General features: G+C 50.9%; 1 protein-coding gene across 6 annotated transcripts in view; it reads right to left on the reverse strand.

The window, feature by feature from the left end:
- Nucleotides 1-13,311, reverse strand: part of disp1 (dispatched homolog 1 (Drosophila)) — a 741,843-nt gene that overhangs the window by 422,643 nt on the left and 305,889 nt on the right. The window contains exon 1 of one of the 6 annotated variants that reach the window (XM_072500252.1): nucleotides 12,989-13,093. The exons of the other annotated variants lie outside the window; for them this stretch is intronic. The gene's annotated coding sequence lies outside the window, so the exon portion shown is untranslated. Of the gene's footprint in view, nucleotides 1-12,988; nucleotides 13,094-13,311 lie in introns of those variants that run through there. 6 annotated transcript variants of the gene reach the window in all.

Consider the following 13,311-nt stretch of genomic DNA (forward strand, 5'->3'; position numbering starts at 1 on the left):
CTCTCACTGTGAATGGTCTCTCTGCTCCTCTCAGTGTGAATGGTCCCTCTGCTCCTCTCTGTGTGAATGGTCTCTCTGCTCCTCTCAGTGTGAATGGTCCCTCTGCTCCTCTCTCAGTGTGAATGGTCTCTCTGGTCCTCTCAGTGTGAATGGTCGCTCTGCTCCTCTCGCTGTGAATGGTCTCTCTGCTCCTCTCTCAGTGTGAATGGTCTCTCTGCTCCTCTCAGTGTGAATGGTCTCTCTGCTCCTCTCTCAGTGTGAATGGTCTCTCTGCTGCTCTCTCAGTGTGAATGGTCTCTCTGCTCCTCTCAGTGTGAATGGTCCCTCTGCTCCTCTCTGTGTGAATGGTCCCTCTGCTCCTCTCTCAGTGTGAATGGTCTCTCTGCTGCTCTCTCAGTGTGAATGGTCTCTCTGCTCCTCTCTGTGTGAATGGTCCCTCTGCTCCTCTCTCAGTGTGAATGGTCCCTTTGCTCCTCTCTCAGTATGAATGGTCCCTCTGCTCCTCTCTCAGTGTGAATGGTCTCTCTGCTCCTCTCAGTGTGAATGGTCCCTCTGCTCCTCTCTCAGTGTGAATGGTCTCTCTGCTCCACTCTCAGTGTGAATGGTCCCTCTGCTCCTCTCACTGTGAATGGTCCCTCTGCTCCTCTCTGTGTGAATGGTCTCTCTGCTCCTCTCAGTGTGAATGGTCCCTCTGCTCCTCTCTGTGTGAATGGTCTCTCTGCTCCTCTCAGTGTGAATGGTCCCTCTGCTCCTCTCTCAGTGTGAATGGTCTCTCTGGTCCTCTCAGTGTGAATGGTCCCACTGCTCCTCAGTGTGAATGGTCCCTCTGCTCCTCTCTCACTGTGAATGGTCCCACTGCTCCTCAGTGTGAATGGTCCCTCTGCGCCTCTCGCAGTGTGAATGTTCTCTCTGCTCCTCTCAGTGTGAATGGTCCCTCTGCGCCTCTCGCAGTGTGAATGTTCTCTCTGCTCCTCTCTCTGTGTGAATGGTCCCTCTGCGCCTCTCGCAGTGTGAATGTTCTCTCTGCTCCTCTCTCAGTGGGAATGGTCTCTCTGCTCCTCTCAGTGTGAATGGTCTCTCTGCTCCTCTCTCAGTGTGAGTGGCCCCTCTGCTCCTCTCTCAGTGTGAATGGTCCCTCCGCTCCTCTCAGTGTGAATGGTCTCTCTGCTCCTCTCTGTGTGAATGTTCTCTCTGCTCCTCTCTGTGTGAATGGTCTCTTTGCTCCTCTCTCAGTATGAATGGTCCCTCTGCTCCTCTCAGTGTGAATGGTCCCTCTGCTCCTCTCAGTGTGAATGGTCTCTCTGCTCCTCTCACTGTGAATGGTCTCTCTGGTCCTCTCAGTGTGAATGGTCCCTCTGCTCCTCTCTCACTGTGAATGGTCTCTCTGCTCCTCTCAGTGTGAATGGTCTCTTTGCTCCTCTCTCAGTGTGAATGGTCTCTCTGCTCCTCTCAGTATGAATGGTCTCTCTGCTCCTCTCAGTGTGAATGGTCCCTCTGCTCTTCTCTCACTGTGAATGGTCTCTCTGCTCCTCTCTGTGTGAATGGTCTCTCTGCTCCGCTCTCACTGTGAATGGTCCCTCTGCTCCTCTCAGTGTGAATGGTCTCTCTGCTGCTCTCTCACTGTGAATGGTCTCTCTGCTCCTCTCAGTGTGAATGGTCCCTCTGCTCTTCTCTCACTGTGAATGGTCTCTCTGCTCCTCTCTCACTGTGAATGGTCTCTCTGCTCCTCTCAGTGTGAATGGTCCCTCTGCTCCTCTCTCAGTGTGAATGGTCTCTCTGCTCCTCTCACTGTGAATGGTCCCTCTGCACCTCTCAGTGTGAATGGTCTCTCTGCTCCTCTCTCACTGTGAATGGTCTCTCTGCTCCTCTCTCACTGTGAATGGTCTCTCTGCTCCTCTCACTGTGAATGGTCCCTCTGCTCCTCTCAGTGTGAATGGTCCCTCTGCTCCTCTCTCACTGTGAATGGTCCCTCTGCTCCTCTCTGTGTGAATGGTCCCTCTGCTCCTCTCACTGTGAATGGTCCCTCTGCTCCTCTCAGTGTGAATGGTCCCTCTGCTCCTCTCGCAGTGTGAATGTTCTCTCTGCTCCTCTCTGTGTGAATGGTCTCTCTGCTCCTCTCTCAGTGTGAATGGTCCCTCTGCTCCTCTCAGTGTGAATGGTCCCACTGCTCCTCAGTGTGAATGGTCCCTCTGCGCCTCTCGCAGTGTGAATGTTCTCTCTGCTCCTCTGTGTGAATGGTCTCTCTGCTCCTCTCTCAAGGTGAATGGTCCCTCTGCTCCTCTCTGTGTGAATGGTCTCTCTGCTCCTCTCTCAGTATGAATGGTCTCTCTGCTCCTCTCAGTGTGAATGGTCTCTTTGCTCCTCTCTCAGTATGAATGGTCTCTCTGCTCCTCTCTGTGTGAATGGTCCCTCTGCTGCTCTCACTGTGAATGGTCCCTCTGCTCCTCTCACTGTGAATGGTCCCTCTGCTCCTCTCAGTGTGAATGGTCCCTCTGCTCCTCTCATTGTGAATGGTCCCTCTGCTCCTCTCAGTGTGAATGGTCTCTCTGCTCCTCTCTCAGTGTGAATGGTCCCTCTGCTCCTCTCTCAGTGTGAATGGTCCCTCTGCTCCTCTCTCAGTGTGAATGGTCTCTCTGCTCCTCTCACTGTGAATGGTCTCTCTGCTCCTCTCAGTGTGAATGGTCTCTCTGCTCCTCTCAGTGTGAATGGTCTCTCTGCTCCTCTCAGTGTGAATGGTCTCTCTGCTCCTCTCAGTGTGAATGGTCCCTCTGCTCCTCTCTCAGTGTGAATGGTCTCTCTGCTCCTCTCAGTGTGAATGGTCCCTCTGCTCCTCTCAGTGTGAATGGTCCCTCTGCTCCTCTCAGTGTGAATGGTCCCTCTGCTCCTCTCTCACTGTGAATGGTCACTCTGCTCCTCTCTCAGTGTGAATGGTCTCTCTGCTCCTCTCTCAGTGTGAATGGTCTCTCTGCTCCTCTCTCAGTGTGAATGGTCTCTCTGCTCCTCTCTCAGTGTGAATGGTCTCTCTGCTCCTCTCAGTGTGAATGGTCCCCCTGCTCCTCTCTCAGTGTGAATGGTCCCTCTGCTCCTCTCTCAGTGTGAATGGTCTCTCTGCTCCTCTCAGTGTGAATGGTCCCTCTGCTCCTCTCAGTGTGAATGGTCTCTCAGCTCCTCTCACTGTGAATGGTCCCTCTGCTCCTCTCAGTGTGAATGGTCCCACTGCTCCTCAGTGTGAATGGTCCCTCTGCGCCTCTCGCAGTGTGAATGTTCTCTCTGCTCCTCTCTGTGTGAATGGTCCCTCTGCTCCTCTCAGTGTGAATGGTCTCTCTGCTCCTCTCTGTGTGAATGGTCCCTCTGCTCCTCTCTGTGTGAATGGTCCCTCTGCTCCTCTCTCAGTATGAATGGTCTCTCTGCTCCTCTCAGTGTGAATGGTCTCTTTGCTCCTCTCTCAGTATGAATGGTCTCTCTGCTCCTCTCAGTGTGAATGGTCCCTCTGCTCTTCTCTCACTGTGAATGGTCTCTCTGCTCCTCTCTGTGTGAATGGTCCCTCTGCTCCTCTCTGTGTGAATGGTCCCTCTGCTCCTCTCTCACTGTGAATGGTCCCTCTGCTCCTCTCTCAGTGTGAATGGTCTCTCTGCTCCTCTCAGTGTGAATGGTCCCTCTGCTCCTCTCTCACTGTGAATGGTCTCTCTGCTCCTCTCAGTGTGAATGGTCCCTCTGCTCCTCTCTCAGTGTGAATGGTCTCTCTGCTCCTCTCAGTGTGAATGGTCCCTCTGCTCCCCTCTGTGTGAATGGTCTCTCTGCTCCTCTCTCAGTGTGAATGGTCTCTCTGCTCCTCTCAGTGTGAATGGTCTCTCTGCTCCTCTCAGTGTGAATGGTCTCTCTGCTCCTCTCTCAGTGTGAATGGTCTCTCTGCTCCTCTCTCAGTGTGAATGGTCTCTCTGCTCCTCTCTCAGTGAATGGTCCCTCTGCTCCTCTCTCAGTGTGAATGGTCTCTCTGCTCCTCTCTCAGTGTGAATGGTCTCTCTGCTCCTCTCTCACTGTGAATGGTCTCTCTGCTCCTCTCAGTGTGAATAGTCTCTTTGCTCCTCTCTCAGTATGAATGGTCTCTCTGCTCCTCTCAGTGTGAATGGTCCCTCTGCTCTTCTCTCACTGTGAATGGTCTCTCTGCTCCTCTCTGTGTGAATGGTCCCTCTGCTCCTCTCTGTGTGAATGGTCCCTCTGCTCCTCTCTCAGTGTGAATGGTCTCTCTGCTCCTCTCACTGTGAATGGTCCCTCTGCTCCTCTCAGTGTGAATGGTCTCTCTGCTCCTCTCAGTGTGAATGGTCCCTCTGCTCCTCTCAGTGTGAATGGTCTCTCTGCTCCTCTCTGTGTGAATGGTCTCTCTGCTCCTCTCAGTGTGAATGGTCCCTCTGCTCCTCTCAGTGTGAATGGTCCCTCTGCTCCTCTCTGTGTGAATGGTCCCTCTGCTCCTCTCTGTGTGAATGGTCCCTCTGCTCCTCTCAGTGTGAATGGTCTCTCTGCTCCTCTCTCACTGTGAATGGTCCCTCTGCTCCTCTCTCACTGTGAATGGTCCCTCTGCTCCTCTCTCAGTGTGAATGGTCTCTCTGCTCCTCTCTCAGTGTGAATGGTCTCTCTGCTCCTCTCAGTGTGAATGGTCCCTCTGCTCCTCTCTCAGTGTGAATGGTCTCTCTGCTCCTCTCAGTGTGAATGGTCCCTCTGCTCCTCAGTGTGAATGGTCCCTCTGCTCCTCTCTCTGTGTGAATGGTCTCTCTGCTCCTCTCTCAGTGTGAATGGTCTCTCTGCTCCTCTCAGTGTGAATGGTCCCTCTGCTCCTCTCTCAGTGTGAATGGTTTCTCTGCTCCTCTCAGTGTGAATGGTCCCTCTGCTCCTCAGTGTGAATGGTCTCTCTGCTCCTCTCTCAGTGTGAATGGTCTCTCTGCCCCTCTCGCAGCGGGAATGGTCCCTCTGCTCCTCTCACTGTGAATGGTCCCTCTGCTCCTCTCAGTGTGAATGGTCTCTCTGCTCCTCTCTCACTGTGAATGGTCCCTCTGCTCCTCTCAGTGTGAATGGTCTCTCTGCTCCTCTCTCAGTGTGAATGGTCCCACTGCGCCTCTCGCAGTGTGAATGTTCTCTCTGCTCCTCTCTGTGTGAATGGTCTCTCTGCTCCTCTCACTGTGAATGGTCCCTCTGCTCCTCTCAGTGTGAATGGTCCCTCTGCTCCTCTCACTGTGAATGGTCCCTCTGCTCCTCTCAGTGTGAATAGTCTCTTTGCTCCTCTCTCAGTATGAATGGTCTCTCTGCTCCTCTCAGTGTGAATGGTCCCTCTGCTCTTCTCTCACTGTGAATGGTCTCTCTGCTCCTCTCTGTGTGAATGGTCCCTCTGCTCCTCTCTGTGTGAATGGTCCCTCTGCTCCTCTCACTGTGAATGGTCCCTCTGCTCCTCTCTCAGTGTGAATGGTCTCTCTGCTCCTCTCAGTGTGAATGGTCTCTCTGCTCCTCTCTCAGTGTGAATGGTCTCTCTGCTCCTCTCTCACTGTGAATGGTCCCTCTGCTCCTCTCTCAGTGTGAATGGTCTCTCTGCTCCTCTCAGTGTGAATGGTCTCTCTGCTCCCCTCTCAGTGTGAATGGTCTCTCTGCTCCTCTCACTGTGAATGGTCCCTCTGCTCCTCTCAGTGTGAATGGTCTCTCTGCTCCTCTCAGTGTGAATGGTCCCTTTGCTCCTCTCAGTGTGAATGGTCTCTCTGCTCCTCTCTGTGTGAATGGTCTCTCTGCTCCTCTCAGTGTGAATGGTCTCTCTGCTCCTCTCTCAGTGTGAATGGTCCCTCTGCTCCTCTCAGTGTGAATGGTCTCTCTGCTCCTCTCTCACTGTGAATGGTCCCTCTGCTCCTCTCTCACTGTGAATGGTCCCTCTGCTCCTCTCTCAGTGTGAATGGTCTCTCTGCTCCTCTCTCAGTGTGAATGGTCTCTCTGCTCCTCTCAGTGTGAATGGTCCCTCTGCTCCTCTCTCAGTGTGAATGGTCTCTCTGCTCCTCTCAGTGTGAATGGTCCCTCTGCTCCTCAGTGTGAATGGTCCCTCTGCTCCTCAGTGTGAATGGTCTCTCTGCTCCTCTCTCAGTGTGAATGGTCTCTCTGCCCCTCTCGCAGCGGGAATGGTCCCTCTGCTCCTCTCACTGTGAATGGTCCCTCTGCTCCTCTCAGTGTGAATGGTCTCTCTGCTCCTCTCTCACTGTGAATGGTCCCTCTGCTCCTCTCAGTGTGAATGGTCTCTCTGCTCCTCTCTCAGTGTGAATGGTCCCACTGCGCCTCTCGCAGTGTGAATGTTCTCTCTGCTCCTCTGTGTGAATGGTCTCTCTGCTCCTCTCTCAGTGTGAATGGTCTCTCTGCTCCTCTCTCAGTGTGAATGGTCCCTCTGCTCCTCTCTCAGTGTGAATGTTCTCTCTGCTCCACTCTCAGTGTGAATGGTCCCTCTGCTCCTCTCTCAGTGTGAATGGTCCCTCTGCTCCTCTCTCAGTGTGAATGGTCGCTCTGCTCCTCTCTCAGTGTGAATGGTCTCTCTGCTCCTCTCACTGTGAATGGTCCCTCTGCTCCTCTCTCAGTGTGAATGGTCCCTCTGCTCCTCTCTCAGTGTGAATGGTCTCTCTGCTCCTCTCACTGTGAATGGTCCCTCTGCTCCTCTCTGTGTGAATGGTCTCTCTGCTCCTCTCTCAGTATGAATGGTCCCTCTGCTCCTCTCAGTGTGAATGGTCCCTCTGCTCCTCTCTCAGTGTGAATGGTCCCTCTGCTCCTCTCTGTGTGAATGGTCTCTCTGCTCCTCTCTCAGTATTAATGGTCCCTCTGCTCCTCTCTCAGTGTGAATGGTCTCTCTGCTCCTCTCTCAGTGTGATTGGTCCCTCTGCTCCTCTCTGTGTGAATGGTCCCTCTGCTCCTCTCTCAGTGTGAATGGTCCCTTTGCTCCTCTCTCAGTGTGAATGGTCCCTCTGCTCCTCTCTGTGTGAATGGTCCCTCTGCTCCTCTCACTGTGAATGGTCTCTCTGCTCCTCTCTGTGTGAATGGTCTCTTTGCTCCTCTCTCACTGTGAATAGTCCCTCTGCTCCTCTCTCAGTGTGAATGGTCCCTCTGCTCCTCTCAGTGTGAATGGTCTCTCTGCTCCTCTCTCAGTGTGAATGCTCCCTCTGCTCCTCTCTCAGTGTGAATGGTCCCTCTGCTCCTCTCTCTGTGTGACTGGTCCCTCTGCTCCTCGCTCAGTGTGAATGTTCCCTCTGCTCCTGTCAGTGTGAATGGTGTCTCTGCTCCTCTCTCAGTGTGAATGGTCTCTCTGCTCCTCTCTGTGTGAATGGTCTCTCTGCTCCTCTTTTAGTTGGTGGTTACTGACTCCGGGTTCTCTTTTCACCCACTCGTGCAAGATACCAAAATTATGTGAAATGGCACCTGATACTGCCTGGTTAGAACGGGATGGTGAAGTCCTCATAAAGTGCACGTGATGTTCATGCAATTTGTCTTCATCTTAACATAGAACATAGAAAATACAGCACAGAACAGGCCCTTCGGCCCACGATGTTGTGCCGAACCTTTGTCCTAGATTAATCATAGATTATCATTGAATTTACAGTGCAGAAGGAGGCCATTCGGCCCTTTGAGTCTGCACCGGCTCTTGGAAAGAGCACCATACCCAAACTCAACACCTCCACCCAACACCAAGGGCAATTTGGACATTAAGGGCAATTTATCATTGGCCAATTCACCTAACCCGCACATCTTTGGACTGTGGGAGGAAACCGGAGCACCCGGAGGAAACCCACGCAGACACGGGGAGGACGTGCAGACTCCGCACAGACAATGACCCAAGCCGGAATCGAACCTGGGACCATGGAGCTGTGAAGCAATTGCGCGATCCACAATGCTACCGTGCTGCCCTTAAGAACAAATAAATCTACACTATATCATTTTACCGTCATCCATGTACCTATCCAATAGCTGCTTGAAGGTCCCTAATGTTTCCGACTCAACTACTTCCACAGGCAGTGCATTCCATGCCCCCAATACTCTCTGGGTAAAGAACCTACCTCTGATATCCCTCCTATATCTTCCACTGTAGTCTCTACATCTACGAACAAAATTTAGTCAATTTGAAATAAGAACAGAAAAGGTTGGAAAAAACAGGTCTGGCAGCATCTGTGGAAAGGGGAACGGAGTTAATGTTCCAAATCCACTCTGACTCTTCTTAGGGTGGCGAGACAAGTTGAGAGGGATGTTAAAGAGGCATACTTAACAACGTCCTTGGTTTAATAAATTAAGTGCGAAAACAAGGAAGTTATGCTGATCTTTTATTTAAGGTAATTGGCAAAAGAACCCGAGACGACATTCGGTAAAAAGTTCTTACACAGCAAGTTAAAATGATCTGCAATGCTTCGCTTGAAAGGGTGGTGGAAGCAGATTTATTAATAATCTGCTAACAAGGTACCCTGAGGATTGTTGGTACTGTGGAACTGTACGGAAGCATGAGGGCGCAAATTGAACACCGAGGGAAACTGGAGAGCAAATTTGAAAGGGTAATAATAATGGCAAAAATACTCCCCTCACCATTGAAAAGTGAGAATTCAAATGGGAAGAAATGATGAAATGGTACAATAATATGTTTCTCCCAAATCCAGAGGTCACCATCAATCTTGCTGAACACTGCTTGTGGAGTGCATAGAAAAAGAAATATTGAAAACCTATTTTTGACGAACGTCTTCGAAACATTTGTTGGAAGCTGCAGTCGAGTCATCGGGGGGGGGGGGGGGTTAAAGCTGCAGTTCAGTGTTTTCAAGGCCAACTGTACACCAGTGCTCATGACACCTAATCAATAACTTTTAAACAAAATTTGACTCTCTCCGCTGTGGTCCAGTAACTCTTTCTGTGGAAAGCTTCCAAAGGCATCAGCAGCCCTCCAATTATCCAAGGGCCACACTTTGCATTTGAACATTGTGAATACTGGTAAACTTGGAGGGCATTACTTAAATAGTTCAATTCAATCTCCACACTTTCTAGGAACACAACTCTCAATATCGGAGTACAATTACATTTTGTGACTGGAACTCAGATTCAAATGGTTTTACTTTCAAGTCACTGTCCAGAGACTCGAGATAACCAAGGCTGACATTCCAACATCAAACTGATGGGGTGCTACACTGTCAGAGGTGCCAACTTTCAGATGAGTTGTTAAACCAAAGTCCTGATTACATTCCCAGGGGGACAAAGTGGTCGCAAGCATATATTCGAGAAAGATCAAAGGGAGCCTGGTGATTGTTACCTGTAACCAAAATCTAAAACACATCCAGTCACTGGATTACCTCACTGCTGCAGTGGGACATTTAGATTTGTTGTCACGTGCCACTTGAAAAGTATTATTCTGTGTACAGTCCAGGCAGATTGTTCTATTCATGAAACCAAAGGACATATATAAATACACAATGGAAATACATAGACATAAGACATGGGGTGAAGCATACAGAGTGTAGTGCTGCACGGTAGTGAAGATGCGTGGAGAGACCTGGGGCAAGATTCTCTCAGCCCACGGCGGGCCGGGCGCGAATCGCGCTACGCCGCCCCGACGATTCTCCGGAGAGCGGAGAAACGGTGCCATTGGCGCCGGTTGCTCTATGCGGCCCTCCCGGCAATTCTCCGCCCGTGATGGGCCGAATGGCCGCAAAAAATTCCGAGTCCCGCCGGTGGCGTCCACGTGTGGTCTTACCCGGTGGGACCTCGGCGTGCATCCTTCTGGGAGCGGCCTGGGGGGGGGGGGGGGGGCCTCCGCTGTGGCCTGGCCCGCGATCGGGGCCTACCGATCGGCGGGCTGGCCTCTTGGGCTGGGGGCCTCTTTTGCTCCGCGCCGGCCCCTGCAGCCCTATGGCATGTTGCGTCGGGGAAGCCACCGTGCGCATGCGTGCAGTCGCAGTGCGCATGCGCAGACCCGCGGTGCCCATTTGCCGCCGGTATCGGCAGCTGGAGCGGCGTGGGTCGCTCCAGTGCCATGCTGGCCTACTGAGGGGCTCAGAAGCACTGCTCCTGGGGGCCTTTTACGACGGCGTCAATACTTAGCCTCAGGATCAGAGAATCCTGCCCGTGCTGTCCATAAGAGGGCTATTCAGGAGTCTGGTAACAGGGGGGGGAAGAAGTTGTTTTTGAATCTGATGGTGCGTGTTCTCAGATTTCTGTATCTTCTGCCTAATGGAAGAGGTTGGAAGAGAGAATAACCCGGGTGGAAGGGGTCTTTGATTATGCTGCCCGCTTTCCCAAGGGGGCGGGAGGTGTAGGCAGGGTCAATGTATGGGAGCAGGTTCGCATGATGGACTCTCGTTTCTTACGGTCTTGGGCCGAGCAGTTGCCATACCAGGCTGTGATGCAGCCAGATAGGATGCATCTATAAAAATTGCTAACAGTCAATGTGAACATGTTGTATTTCCTCAACTTCCTGAGGAAGTATAGGCGCTGTTGTGCTTTTTTGGCCGTAGTGTCGATGTGGGTGGACCAGGACAGATTGTTGGTCATGTTTACACCTAGGAATTTGAAGCTGTCAACCATCTCCACCTTGGCACCATTGGTTCAGACAGGAGTGTGTACGATAGTTTGCTTCCTTAAGTCAATGACCAGCTCCTTAGTTTTTCTGACATTGAGGGAGAGATTGTTGCCATTGCACCATGCCACTAGATTTTCTATCTCCCTCCTGTATTCTGACTCATCGTTGTTCGTCATCAGCAAACATTTAGATGGAGCTGGAGCTTAATTTTGCCACACAGTCGTGTGTGTATAAGGAGTATAGTAGGGGTCTAAGTACGCAGTCTTCTCGTTGGTTATCCTTACTATTTGTGGTCTGTGGGTCAGGAAGTCGAGGATTCAGTTGCAGAGGGAGGGAGCCAAGTCCTAGGTTTTGGAGCTTTGATATGAGCTTGGCTGGGATTATGGTGTTGAAGGCAGAGCTGTAGTCAATGAATAGGAGTCTGATGTAGGAGTCCTTGTTGTCGAGATGCTCCATGGATGAGTGTAGGGCAGAAAGATAACATCTGTTGTGGACCAGTTGTGGCGGTATGCAAATTGCAGTGGATCAAGGTAATCTGGAAGTTTGGAGCTAATGTGTCCCATGACTTCCCATGACAGGGATGGGAAGTTGTGTGTGGAGTCTGAAGAGATAGGCGAGATACTAAATGAATATTTTTCGTCAGTATTCACTCAGGAAAAAGATAATGTTGTGGAGGAGAATGCTGAGACCCAGGCTATTAGAATAGATGGCATTGAGGTATGTAGGGAAGAGGTGTTGGCAATTCTGGACAGGCTGAAAATAGGTAAGTCCCCGGGGCCTGATGGGATTTATCCAAGGATTCTCTGGGAGGCCAGGGAAGAGATTGCTGGACCTTTGGCTTTGATTTTTATGTCATCATTGGCTACAGGAATAGTGCCAGAGGACTGGAGGATAGCAAATGTGGTCCCTTTGTTCAAAAAGGGAAGCAGAGACAACCCCGGCAACTATAGGCCGGTGAGCCTCACGTCTGTAGTGGGTAAAGTCTTGGAGGGGATTATAAGAGACAAGATTTATAATCATCTAGATAGGAATAATATGATCAGGGATAGTCAGCATGGCTTTGTGAAGGGTAGGTCATGCCTCACAAACCTTATCGAGTTCTTTGAGAAGGTGACTGAACAGGTAGACGAGGGTAGAGCAGTTGATGTGGTGTATATGGATTTCAGCAAAGCGTTTGATAAGGTTCTCCACGGTAGGCTATTGCAGAAAATACGGAGGCTGGGGATTGAGGGTGATTTAGAGATGTGGATCAGAAATTGGCTAGCTGAAAGAAGACAGAGGGTGGTGGTTGATGGGAAATGTTCAGAATGGAGTTCAGTTACAAGTGGAGTACCACAAGGATCTGTTCTGGGGCCGTTGCTGTTTGTCATTTTTATCAATGACCTAGAGGAAGGCGTAGAAGGGTGGGTGAGTAAATTTGCAGACGATACTAAAGTCGGTGGGGTTGTCGACAGTGTGGAAGGATGTAGCAGGTTACAGAGGGATATAGATAAGCTGCAGAGCTGGGCTGAGAGGTGGCAAATGGAGTTTAATGTAGAGAAGTGTGAGGTGATTCACTTTGGAAGGAATAACAGGAATGCGGAATATTTGGCTAATGGTAAAGTTCTTGAAAGTGTGGATGAGCAGAGGGATCTAGGTGTCCATGTACATAGATCCCTGAAAGTTGCCACCCAGGTTGATAGGGTTGTGAAGAAGGCCTATGGAGTGTTGGCCTTTATTGGTAGAGGGATTGAGTTCCGGAGTCAGGAGGTCATGTTGCAGCTGTACAAAACTCTGGTATGGCCGCATTTGGGGTATTGCGTACAGTTCTGGTCACCGCATTATAGGAAGGACGTGGAGGCTTTGGAGCGGGTGCAGAGGAGATTTACCAGGATGTTGCCTGGTATGGAGGGAAAATCTTATGAGGAAAGGCTGATGGACTTGAGGTTGTTTTCGTTGGAGAGAAGAAGGTTAAGAGGAGACTTAATAGAGGCATACAAAATGATCAGGGGGTTAGATAGGGTGGACAGTGAGAGCCTTCTCCCGCGGATGGAAATGGCTGGCACGAGGACATAGCTTTAAACTGAGGGGTAATAGATATAGGACAGAGGTAGGTTCTTTACGCAAAGAGTAGTGAGGCAGTGGAATGCCCTACCTGCAACAGTAGTGAACTCACCAACATTGAGGGCATTTAAAAGTTTATTGGATAAACATATGGATGATAATGGCATAGTGTAGGTTTGATGGCTTTTGTTTCGGTGCAACATCGTGGGCCGAAGGGCCTGTACTGCGCTGTATCGTTCTATGTTCTATGACTAACCTCCCTAAGTACTTCATACTGATAGATGTCAGGGCCACCGGTCGGCAGTCGTTGAAGCATGTTGCACCAGTATGATGGTGGTTTTCTTGCAGCAGGTGGGAATATCGGAACTGAGTAGCAAACACACCCACCAGTTGGTCCGCGTAGGATCCGTCAGGGTCCGTTGCGCTCGGTGGGTTCCTTTTCAAGGTCGATCTAACTTCGGAGGCTTTGGCGAGGCTGTTGGGGCAGGTGACAATGGTTCGTTGACTTCCTGCTCGAAACAAGCATAGAATGCATAGAGTTCATCAGGGAGGGGTGTTCTGTTGCCGGAGATTCTACTTGGCTTTGTTTTGTAGCCCGTTATATTGTTTAAAGCTTGCCACAAGTCTGGGACTCCCGATATTGACTCTTGGCTTTGCGGAGGTCGTGCCTAGATTTCTCGTGTAGGTCAGGGTCACCCTTCTTGAAAACC

The sequence above is a fragment of the Scyliorhinus torazame genome, chromosome 4 (assembly GCF_047496885.1).
Source record: "Scyliorhinus torazame isolate Kashiwa2021f chromosome 4, sScyTor2.1, whole genome shotgun sequence".
Lineage (NCBI taxonomy): Eukaryota > Metazoa > Chordata > Chondrichthyes > Carcharhiniformes > Scyliorhinidae > Scyliorhinus > Scyliorhinus torazame.